This window comes from Pseudochaenichthys georgianus, chromosome 3, assembly GCF_902827115.2.
Source record: "Pseudochaenichthys georgianus chromosome 3, fPseGeo1.2, whole genome shotgun sequence".
NCBI lineage: Eukaryota > Metazoa > Chordata > Actinopteri > Perciformes > Channichthyidae > Pseudochaenichthys > Pseudochaenichthys georgianus.
Window position 1 is genome coordinate 31,099,299 of NC_047505.1, and position 12,830 is coordinate 31,112,128.

At 40.5% G+C, this 12,830-nt stretch overlaps 1 pseudogene; it reads left to right on the forward strand.

Moving 5' to 3' along the window:
- Nucleotides 1-1,961: 1,961 nt before the first annotated feature.
- Nucleotides 1,962-9,195, forward strand: LOC117442438 (NTPase KAP family P-loop domain-containing protein 1-like; annotated as a pseudogene).
- The last annotated feature ends 3,635 nt before the right edge of the window (nt 9,196-12,830 follow it).

Sequence of the window (12,830 nt, forward strand, 5' to 3'; positions counted from 1 at the left end):
AAATCCCCAAGCACCAGACACGCCCAGCTCCAAGCTATTTTTGGAGCTGTAGTGTGGACGCTCCGTTACGGCCCGTCTACACTACAGCGTCGACAGCGTCGAAAGCTCCAAGCCGCTCCAAGCTGCCCATTCACTTTCAATGGGGTGACGTCACGTAGCCGCGCTTTTTCGCCGAACTGAATTGTGGGTAGGGTAGCAGAGCGAGGCGTCTCAGGCGACCAGAAGTTGAACATTGTTCAACTTCTGGTCGCCTGGACGCCGGAGTAGCCAGCGCCAGCCAATCAAATCCCGTTTCCCAAAATCTGACAGCTGAAGCGCTAGCCAATCAAACCGCGTCTAAGCTGGGAGAGATATCCCGCCGTTCATTTCTATATTTCAAAAAAAGTCGGAGGAGAAACTAACTATCGCCGTAGCGAATCACCCGGTTTTGTATGACCAGACCCTCTTCACCTCCCGGGATACAAACCGGAGGAACCAGGCATGGAGGGAGGTGGCAGAGACAGTGGGGGAAACTGGTAGGTTTTCGCCTGTTTGGGGAGTTTATATATATATTGCTCGCATAAAATCCCCGGGGGTTTTTGCTTTGTATGTCGGGGGCGGGAGATTCATGTGATTGGTTGTTGGCCGTGTTGCTTGAATAAAATCCCCAAGCTCCAGACACGCCCAGCTCCAAGCTATTTTTGGAGCTGTAGTGTGGACGCTCCGTTACGGCCCGTCTACACTACAGCGTCGAAAGCTCCAAGCCGCTCCAAGCTGCCCATTCACTTTCAATGGGGTGACGTCACGTAGCCGCGCTTTTTCGCCGAACTGAATTGTGGGTAGCAGAGCGAGGCGTCTCAGGCGACCAGAAGTTGAACATTGTTCAACTTCTGGTCGCCTGGACGCCGGAGTAGCCAGCGCCAGCCAATCAAATCCCGTTTCCCAAAATCTGACAGCTGAAGCGCTAGCCAATCAAACCGCGTCTAAGCTGGGAGAGATATCCCGCCGTTCATTCTATATTTCAAAAAAAGTCGGAGGAGAAACTAACTATCGCCGTAGCGAATCACCCGGTTTTGTATGACCAGACCCTCTTCACCTCCCGGGATACAAACCGGAGGAACCAGGCATGGAGGGAGGTGGCAGAGGCAGGGGGGAAACTGGTAGGTTTTCGCCTGTTTGGGGAGTTTATATATATATTGCTCGCATAAAATCCCCGGGGGTTTTTGCTTTGTATGTCGGGGGCGGGAGATTCATGTGATTGGTTGTTGGCCGTGTTGCTTGAATAAAATCCCCAAGCTCCAGACACGCCCAGCTCCAAGCTATTTTTGGAGCTGTAGTGTGGACGCTCCGTTACGGCCCGTCTACACTACAGCGTCGAAAGCTCCAAGCCGCTCCAAGCTGCCCATTTCAATCAGGGGTGACGTCACGTAGCCGCGCTTTTTCGCCGAACTGAATTGTGGGTAGCAGAGCGAGGCGTCTCAGGCGACCAGAAGTTGAACATTGTTCAACTTCTGGTCGCCTGGACGCGGAGTAGCCAGCGCCAGCCAATCAAATCCCGTTTCCCAAAATCTGACAGCTGAAGCGCTAGCCAATCAAACCGCGTCTAAGCTGGGAGGAATCCCGCCGTTCATTTCTATATTTCAAAAAAGTCGGAGGAGAAACTAACTATCGCGTAGCGAATCACCCGTTTTGTATGACCAGACCCTCTTCACCTCCCGGGATACAAACCGGAGGAACCAGGCATGGAGGGAGGTGGCAGAGACAGTGGGGGAAACTGGTAGGTTTTCGCCTGTTTGGGGGGAGTTTATATATATATGCTCGCATAAAATCCCCGGGGGTTTTTGCTTTGTATGTCGGGGCGGGAGGGAGATTCATGTGATTGGTTGTGGCCGTTGTGAATAAATCCCCAAGCTCCAGACACGCCCAGCTCCAAGCTATTTCAGTTCAACATTATTGAGCAGAAATGTTCTTAACCAAGAACGATGTCAGTAAAGATTAGTCCTTTGAGCATTTTCTCAGATAAAATCTGTGAAATATCTATTGAGCTATTGATTGTATGTTAAGTTTTTGATATTAGAAGACTGTGGTTAAAGATATTAACTAATGTTTTTCACAATGTAAAATTAAATATTAAATGAGTTATCCATGTTGTGTCCCGAATTTCTTTTCAGATGATATATGCATATGCATTGTCGAAGACCTGACAAAAGTGTCATTCACCTGCCACTGTAGGACTCTACTCTTCATGTCAGAATCGACTTAACATGATCCTCGGACAAATGGAAGGTATGTTAACACTCTCAGTGCACCAGCATGTCGTTTCTTTTGACTGCTAACATCTTTAAATGAAAACTTTAAGCACTCAGGCAGTGGTCTAAAGCAGTGACCACCAACTGGCGGCCCGCGGGCCACATCCGGCCCGCCAGACATTCTCATCCGGCCCGCACGACGGGGGTGACTGTGGCGTTGGCGGAGTGGTACTGCGTTCGCCCCTCCACCCATTTCTTTGTTTACAACGTCTCGTGAGTAAGGTGCAGTACCGGAGTCCAACAGAGAGCAGCAGCTGCGGGAACAGTAGACTGCGTGCTGCGAAACCTTCCCTCCCCTGAAGAAGAAGTGATCCTTCGTTGTGAAGAGTCTGGTTAATGCGCTCCGCACCACAGCAGTAGCCCCGCTGCGACAGAGTCCAACAGAGAGGCTGGAGCTGCGGGACAGTAGCCGAGAAGCAGGGTTGGGTTGTAACGGAAACATAACAGCGTTACGTAATCAGAATACAAAAATCAAGTAGGCTAACTGTATTCAGCTGGCGTTACATTTGAAAAACGAGTAATCTGATTACAGTTACTTCGTAAACCTGAAGTGAATACATTTTTGAATACTTATTGGAATTATTGGTGGAAAAGTTTCCTCACAAAATGTAATATTCATTACCGGCAGAACTGTGTGCACACTGCACAGCGATGCAGCGTGTCTGTGAGCGAGAGAGATGCAGCGTGTGTGTGAGGCCCCGCCCCCGCACGCAGATGAGAGAGAGAGATCTCTTTTAAATATATTGAAAGTTAGAAACGGAGATGGTTGGATAAAATGTGCAAGATAACGTTTATGTAGCATTTCTTTATTGTCGAGATGATGACATTTATAACGGGATCAAATCAAAGTGAATGGGCCTGCTGCTGCTGAATGCATGGGGCAAGTGACTGGAACAGTTTTAAAAGTTATTACATCGTTTCAGATAATAAATAATAATGATAATTCATTCTATTTAGGGGCGCCTTTCAAAGCACCCAAGGAAACCTTACAATTCATAACATATTCCAAGGAAAGGTTTTAAGACAGTACAAGAATGCAGTCCGGGTGATGTTTTTTATGTGGGGTGCAGATGAGAGAGCTTGTCAGAATCACTCCAAGATGTTGTGTTTTGAGTTCTTGATAAGCCATGAAAACAGTAAAATAAGTGTCTCCTGTGCACCAAAACATACCCATCTGTTATGGAAAAAAGAAGTATTCCAAAAGTAATCTGAATACTATTTATAAAATTCTGGGCTATATAAAAATCGCTGGCCCCGCGATAGTGTCTATTGGTTACATTTCGGCCCTTGGACAAATGTAGTTGGTGATGTCTAAAGTCTATAGGAACCTCATATTAGATTAGATTCAACTTTAATGTCATTGCACAGAGTAGGCTACAACAAAATGCAGTTTGCATCCAAGTGCAAAGAGTAGTGAAGTGCATTAGTTTTCAACAAATGTACATAACAGAACAAATATAAGTTTTAGGATCTTATAGGACGAATAGGTTGCATCAAGTCTACAACTTCAACTGTTTGCATGCAAACAGACCGTTTTTTGTTTTGTACTGACCCCACAAAGTACACTGAATGATGACTGAAGTTTTTGAAACAACAACGGTATATGTTAACTGTAAAAACTGGACACGCTAATTAAATGCTATGGCAGCATAAACCTAATGTTTATTATTTTTGCACTGACATAGCCCCTGCAGTGATAAAACTCACTGAGGTACGTCTTGGCATATTGAATGGGCAGTGCACCACCTCAGCGCCGGCTCATAGTAAATGATTTCTTCACAACTAACTGAGTGGAAAGTAGACATTGTAATTCTGCTCCGTAGGCCTCTGGGGGATCTTTGTGTTCAGTACACATACCATTATTCTCTGAAACACTGTAGACAGCAAAAAATCAAAAACAACGTGCATTCAGAAAGTGTTAGCACCCCTTAACTTTTTCAAAAAGATTGTGTTTCAGCTTTATCCTAAAAATAATGTATCAATGATTCTACACCAGTGTTTCACACACAAAGACTTGGGCTGGCCACCTTAGAAATGTAACAGAGCTTAAGACGTCACCTAGTATTATGCTCGAAGACGCAAACACGGTCACCGTGCTAAAGTCTTTATAGACTGTGCTCTTGGAAACTTCCAATACAGTCCATTTCAATTTTCCATGCTTTTCCCATAACTGTGCTTGGACACAATATTGTCATGTTGATTCAACTGAATTTACCACAGGAGGACTCCAATCAAAGTTTGGAAAGAACTCACAGATGATCAAGACAAATGAGGGGCACCTTTGCTAAATTTGAAATACCGAAAGGTTGAATACTTATTTGGGATATTTCATATTTTTGATACATTTGCAAAGATTCCTAAAATCCCATGTTTACCTTGTCATTATGGGACATTAAATGTAGATAATAAAGGGGGGGAAATAATTAAATCATAACTTAGCTGAGGATTATGGGTAGTAGATATTTTCGCCAATCAAAACCTCTGAAAAAAGAAATGTGTCTCTCAGAATTGAAAGGGAAAAACTTATGGAAAAACACAAAAGCATTGCACACAATTTAAACCAATTAATGTTGTGTAATTAACAAGGATAAATTGATATTTCTTAGCTGATGAGTACTGCAGATATCATTGTAAAATCATTTGACAGTGAGGGGAATACGGTTTTACTATGAAACTTCGAGTCCGGAAATACTGTCTTCACCCCGTGAGGGTTGACGCTAACTTTACATGGACGCTGCCGTCAATAGAAATTAATAGGGGGAAAGACGTAGTATATACACGCTCTCCTGACGAGACCTCAGATAATCTTCGTAATATCTATCAAACTATAGATCCTCCACATCCACTGGACGTGGATTCTAAGAGTACAATATACACTCCTCGCTAGAAATCTAATCAAAAAGTATTTTAATGGCCAAACTATCCTACAATTTAGGATTTTCCAGTGAGGGTTATTTGTGAATAACGACCCTCTGGAGCGTTTGCGGTCAACGGGAGCATCAGCCCATACGTTATAATCACGAAATTAATCTATTGATTCGTGTTCACCAACACAATTTCCCCAGTCACACAGAACGATTTAAAAGCAATGTAAATAATAACAAATTAGAAGAAAAAAATATTTGAAAAAATACAGAGATTTCAGTATTCTGACACAGAACGATTTTGAAGCAATATATTTCTATTGGTAGTATGTTTCGTGTCTGCACCAAATAATAACAAATTAGAAGGAAAAAAAAGATTTCAAGAATACAGATTTCAGTATTCTGAGGCTCTGAGCCCCATTTATTTTCCTTGCGGACGGCAAAAGAAGTCCGACATTATACAATTTAAAATAAAATCAATAATCGTGGCTTGATATTGAGTAAGAAAATGTTTCTATGAACCACACAGCTTCCGGTCTTCCAAGACCCGACCGGACAAAAAGACGTGGTGCAGGCACGAAACATACTACCAATAGAAATACATTGCTTTTAAAATCGTTCTGTGTGACACGAAAAAAAGGGTGAAAATCGTGTTGGTGAACACGAATCAATAGATTACATTTATTTTGTGACTATTACACGAAATGCCGTGAGGACTGGGTTGGCCCATATGCTGCAAATTGTTGTTTCTACACAACCACTAGAGGTGCTAAACCTTAAAACGTGACTATAGGTCGTAATAAGCTGTTGAACAATCGTCCTATTTGGTCGTATGAGTTGGAGGAATTGTTGATACAAATATAACGCTTTGAAAGGATTTTAAAACAGATTAATAAATATGGTTTTCAATAGCTCTACATTGGAATTACAGATTGAAAAGCACAATCTTTTGCATACCATTAGTTTTCCTGCAGACTGATTATTTTGGTTTCAGGTCTAGCACCATGGCCAGGGTTGGTGCAAGCTAAATAAGTCTAAGTACCAAAGTTAGGGCTATAATATTCCACATAATGTTCTATTTATATCCTGTTTAAGTCCAAGCCATTACCCAGCATGGTGTTTTACCTACATCTCAGTGTTTCACTCTGCTTTGAATTATAGGTTTATCCATATATATATATGTATCCAAAAAGCATAAACAATGTATCTTATATAATAATATTATCTATGTTTTGTGACTATTCAGTGTACATGAAGCAGGAAGCGTCAAGGATTGAGCAGGAATACAAAGGAAGGTTCCAGCCTCGCTCAGCGAGACCATCAATCGGCGGTTTTCTAGCTCTCATTGGAAGAATGCTCTTCTACAGACCCATTTGGACAGAGGACAATCAGCAGCACCATAACGTCAGATTCATTATGTACATTTTAGTGCCTGGCATTTTGCAGGCAGTGACCTGCTGTGGGCCGGGCTAGCCATACGGCTGTTTCAGGCCATGCAGATGAGCTTTGGGAAATTACAGATTGTACTCTATCGTGTGACTCAACATGATGAAGAAATGGAAGTCCAGAATAAGGTTTGGGAATTTATTTTCACTTCTCTAGGTTATTACACAAAGAGGGTACAGTTGTACTAGCGGTTCTTAATGCTAACCTTCTCGGTTTAGGATTTTAACTAACATGTTAACATGTGCTAATCAGCGCTTAAGACATGCAGCTAAAGGTTAATGGTAGTGCTAATATAGGCAATGTAAATGAATGCACAACAATTTATAGCAAACTTAAAAGTGTGAGGCTATTCACTTGAAAGAACTAGCCACCTAGCCATGCCACTAGCCTGACTAAACACACTACAGTAATGTCTAACTGTGTCTGATTTTTCTATCTTGTTTGTTTTTATTAAAAAAAATTAGAGAGTGGAGGATGGTCTCAACCATTGGAGGTCCAAAAAGGTTTGCTGCTGCCCTCTGTGGTTTCTCCTCCTGTCCATCCTCATGGTACCACTTTTAGTCCTGGTTTTCACATTGACTTTTGGTCTTCCCAATTCTGAGATGAAACCAGGTGGAGCAGTGAATGGAACAAACACAAGCCATGTGGGAGTGTTTGAGGGCCTGATCATCGCTTCCATTGGACTCCCTGCAGCAGGAGCTTTGAGGTTTGTCTTTCAGATGGTTAAGAACCTCATCTTCAGCCAGGATCTGAACATTAGGAAGGGAATGGGACAATGAGCGAGTCAGCAGCCAACTTGGCTTCATGAACGACGTCAGGAAAGAAATGTGGTTACTGTCTCAATTCATCCAGTTTATGGAGGTGTTTGAGAGAAGGAGGATCCGAGTGGTACTGAAGATCACCAATCTCGACCGCTGCTCCCAAAGAAGATTGTTTCCGTTTTGGATGCCATTAACATTCTGCTTTCAGATGAGGAAAGTCCGTATATTTCCATTCTGTCTGTAGATCCAGATGTTCTTGTACAGAAAGTGAACTTTGCAGATGGTTGCTTCAGCAAACAAGACAGAGCTTATGGATTGTTGAACGGAATTGTGACTCTGGCCTTTACAGTCCCACCACTGGGCGATGACTCAAAGCGCAGTTTATTTTACAGCCTCACTAGCAATTCAAAATCCCCTGATGACTTAAGCATGAGCAAATATAAGCAAGGAACTGGGGCTCTAAAAAAAAAGTCTTCCTCAGATGTATTCTCAGTGGAGTTTGCCATTGAAACGCAAGAGTCATATCCACTGATGGATAAAAATACAGCAGCACTGGATGTAAAGGACGAGGAAGTAGAGAAGTTGGTTAGGAGCATCCTGAACAGCAACGAGAGGAATCTTAACAAGTACATGTTCGAGGATGCCACGTCTATGAGGAGGGTGATCAACTCCATTCGAGTGACTGTGATAATCATGAAGGCCTTGCAGAAAGAGCTTCCTAGACCAGAATACATCGCTGCATGGGTGGTCTTAGCTAATCAGTGGCCCTGCCGCCTCAGCTGGATCCTCCAGTGTGTGGAAGACGCTCAGCAGAGAGCAGATATTGAACTTGACAATGTTCCCAAGGCTGACGATTCAAAAACCTTGTGGAAAGTCTTCCAAAAATCCAGGGCAGAGCTGTATGTGATGAGTGCACAGATTGAGGACCTCCTCGAGCAGGATGGAGATCCTGAAATGTTTGAAAGATTTCTCACAGTAGATTTCAAATTCACCGTAAAGGACTTGAAGACCTTTGAAGGTTCGACAGTAAACCTGGATCATTCAATCAGGAAGGAGCTGGCTCACATCAGAGGGACATCCAGGCTGAAAGATTCTGGCTGGATGAGGAACCTAGCCCCTCTGCCAATCACAACCATCATCAACATGGATACAGAAGATGTTTGTAAAGAAGTAAGAAAAAAGTTGTAATGTTAAGCTTTCAGTATGGATTGATTTGGAAACACATGTGGTCACGGGTGGTAACAAAGTGCAGTGTAACGTGTTATGGAGCTACTCTATCAGAAATACAGCAGAAGAAAATTATGTATATCTGAAGCAAAAACATAACAGTTTTTGGACTATTGCAAATCCAACAGAAAAGGAAGTTTATATACATTTAGTAGTCATAGGGAGGATTTGAAAGTAAATCATTTTACTCTTGTGTTTATAATGCTTACATTTTCTACTTTTTTGTAGTTGGAGAGGCTGGACTACCACAGTAAGTATAATGATATTGTGAGAAGAAATAACCTCAATGGTTCAGCCCTGCTCTTTGGTGATACAGATGACCTCAAAGAGCTCCTACAAATGACCTTTGGAGAATGGACAAGATTCAGACTGCACTTCCTGGGTGTACCATCACGTCTCCGACAACCGTACAAGAACATGGCCCCGACAGCTTCTCATCCTCAGGCCAATCCATCAGGATTTCACTTCCACATGCCTAATCAGTACTCGTCTAATACAAATCTGGTTAACGGCAGCATGTAAGACTCCAAACCATATCCAGTGTCCATAAAATTATGATGTGCATGTGTAACACTTATTAACAATTTGTACAGTAACAACACGTGTGCAGAGTTCAGGAGTATAATTAAAGTCATTAGCCTACTGTACATTCACTTTGTTCAGCTACAAGTGCTTGTGTTACTTGATTATGTCCCTGTGTCCACCTAAAATAAATTCAGACATCATGACACAATTCCATCTGATAAACAATAAAGACCTGGAGGACATTATTCAACATTTGAAATCCTCCTCCTACAGCCTCGATATTATTCCAACCGGATTTTTCAAAGATGTTTTTCATTGCATGGCCTCAGATCTACTTCACATAGTAAACAAGTCTCTCCACTCGGGTGTATTTCCACATGCCCTGAAAACTGCAGTAATTAAACCGCTATTAAAAAAGCATAATCTAGACACATCCGTAATGAATAATTATAGGCCAATATCAAACCTCCCATTTTTAGGCAAAATGATTGAAAAAGAGTCCTTTCATGCTTTTAATAATAATAATAATAATAATAATAATAATACATTACATATGTAAAGCGCTTTTCCTGGTGCTCAAAGCGCTTACAATATTAAATAAAACCATTTTAAATGACGGTGTTGATGTGTTCCAGTCAGGCTTTCGACTAAACCACAGCACTGAGGCTGTTCTTGTTCAAGTCTTCAATGACATCCATTTAAACACAGACAGTGGCAGAATATCAGTGTTAGTATTATTAGATCTCAGCGCTGCATTTTATACTGTTGACCACAACATATTGCTAGACCGACTAGGAAACTGGGTGGGACTTTCGGCAACTAAATTGGTTTGAGTCCCACTTAAAGGACAGAAAAAACGTTGTCTCTCTAGGCAACTACACATCAGCGTTGACAAATATGACATGCAGGGTTCCTCAAGGCTCCATCTTAGGACCTCTGCTTTTTAATATCTATATGCTACCACTGGCTCAAATTATGAAAAACAACGACCTAAGTTATCATATCTATACAGATGACACCCAGATTTATTTAAAAATGTCACCAGGAGACTATTATCCGATTACAACACTGAGTAAGTGCATTGAGCACATCAATGACTGGATGAGTAGGAACTTTCTCCAATTGATCAAACAGAAAACTGAGATGATTGTTTTTGGAGCAAAGGAGGAACAATTAAAAGTCATCGCAGAGTTTTAGTCTTCAAAACAACAAATAAAGCTAGAAATCTAGGTGTAGTGATGGACTCAGAATGTTATCAGTCACATTACAACAGTTATTAATTATGTATACTATCACCTGAAGAACATATCTATATCCAGGGCTGCACATAACTGGTGCGCAGGTGCGCATGCGCACCTCCACCAAAAAAAGAGCACCGGGTCATTTGAAAAAAGGCACATTTACGTAACAACATTGAGAGAGGGAGAGAGGGAAGGGAGAAGAGAAAAGAGAAAAGAGAGGAGAGATGAGAGAGAGAAGAGAGAGAGAAAGATATTTGCGAGTTGCATATGAGCCATGATATGAAGTCAGGCCTTGATGTAACAATATTCATAATTAAGTAAATGTAACACCCTTTTCACCCCGGTTACACGTTACATTTGCCCTGTACAATGGGCGCTGTAAGTGATGAAAATGGGGGATGTTGGCTTATCTGGCGCCCGCAGCTCACGGCCAAAATGCGAGTGAGCGAGGGAATGTGTTACAGTAGGAAAAATTAATATTGAAAAGTCTAAAAATGTTATTGTGAGTTGTATATACAGAGCTCCTGGAACCTGTATTGACACATTTACAGATAGGGTAGAAAACATGTTTACTAAATCATTACAAAAAAGTATGTTTATCTGTGGGGATTACAATATTGACCTGTTGAATCCAAATAAGCATAAAATGACAGAACACTTCATCAATACATTGTACAGTATGGGTTTGTATCCTAAAATTACCAGACCTAGTAGAATCACTTCTCATTCTGCTACATTAATAGACAACATATTCACAAACATTATGGAAAACAATACAGTAGGCGGACTATTATATAGTGACATAAGTGATCATTTACCTGTTTTTATTGTCTATCACTGCAGTTCTAAGAAACCGAAAGTCGCCAGCCATTTCAAATACAAAAGATTGAGAACTGAAGATAACATAATTGCATTTAAGAATAATTTACTAAAGCAGAATTGGAGAGTAGTATATGAGAGAGGCGATATTGACAAGGCCCATCATGAATTTCTAAACATCTTTAAAGCACTTTATGACAAAAACTGTCCTGTGAAACAATGCAGAGAGAGACACAAACAAACTCACAGTGCATGGATCACTAATGGCCTAAAAAATGCCTGCAAAAAGAAAAATACACTATATAGACAATTCATAAAATATAGAACTTCAGAAGCAGAAAATAAATATAAAAGATATAAGAATAAATGAACCCATATTCTGAGGATATGTAAAAAAAGAATACTATAATCAAATATTAGAGAATAATATGAAAGGTTTATGGAAAGTATTAAATTGTGTCATTAGAAATGGAGCAAAAAGCTCTGGTTACCCTGAGTTTTTTGTGGACACAAATAATGTTATTAATAATACAGAAGATGTGGTTAATGGTTTTAATTAATTCTTTGTAAATGTGGGGCCAGATCTGGCAGAAAAAATGTAAACCGTAGAAACAACTAAAGGGGAAGATACGGACCTTTGGAATGAAAACAATAGCTCTTTCTTCCTCACACCAGTCGAAGAAAAAGAAATCATCGATACTGTGCGAAAATGTAAAAGCAAATCCTCTACCGATTGGAATAATATTGATATGATTATAGTAAAACATTATTGAAGAAATTGCAGAACCATTGACTCATCTCTTTAACTTGTCTTTTCAATCTGGTAAATTCCCAAATAAAATGAAAATAGCAAAAGTTATACCATTATATAAAACTGGGGATAAACACCATTTCACAAATTACAGACCTGTTTCATTGCTCTCTCAGTTTTCCAAGATCCTTGAAAAGCAAAAAGACTCGACAGTTTCATGGAAATACATCAGCTTTTGCACGACAGTCAATATGGATTCAGGAAAGATAGATCAACATCTATGGCACTAATGGAATTAAGTGAGGAAATATTAAACTGCTTGGACAATAAAAAACAAGCAGTGGGAATATTTATAGACTTACAAAAAGCATTTGACACCATAGATCACAATATTTTAGTGATAAAACTGGAACGGTATGGCATCAGAGGGGTGGGATTAAACTGGATGAGAGATTATTTAAGCAACAGACAACAATTTGTTGAAATTGGTGAACATAAATCAGAATGCATGAACATAATTTATGGAGTACCTCAGGGGTCCGTGTTGGGTCCAAAGCTGTTCATAATATACATCAACGACATTTGCAGAGTATCAAATATATTGAAATTTATTTTATTTGCAGATGACACTAATATGTTTTGTTCCGGTGACAATTTGAAAGAGCTAATGGAAGTGATAACAGCAGAAATGATTAAAGTAAAACATTGGTTTGACACAAACAAATTATCATTAAATATAAGCAAAACAAAGATTATGTTATTTGGAAAACATAAAACAAATCCACAAATACAATTAATACTAGATAACATACACATAGAAAGAGTATATGAAATTAAGTTCCTTGGTGTGGTTTTAGACCACAAAATCAGCTGGAAATCTCATATCACTCATGTAAAAGCAATATTGG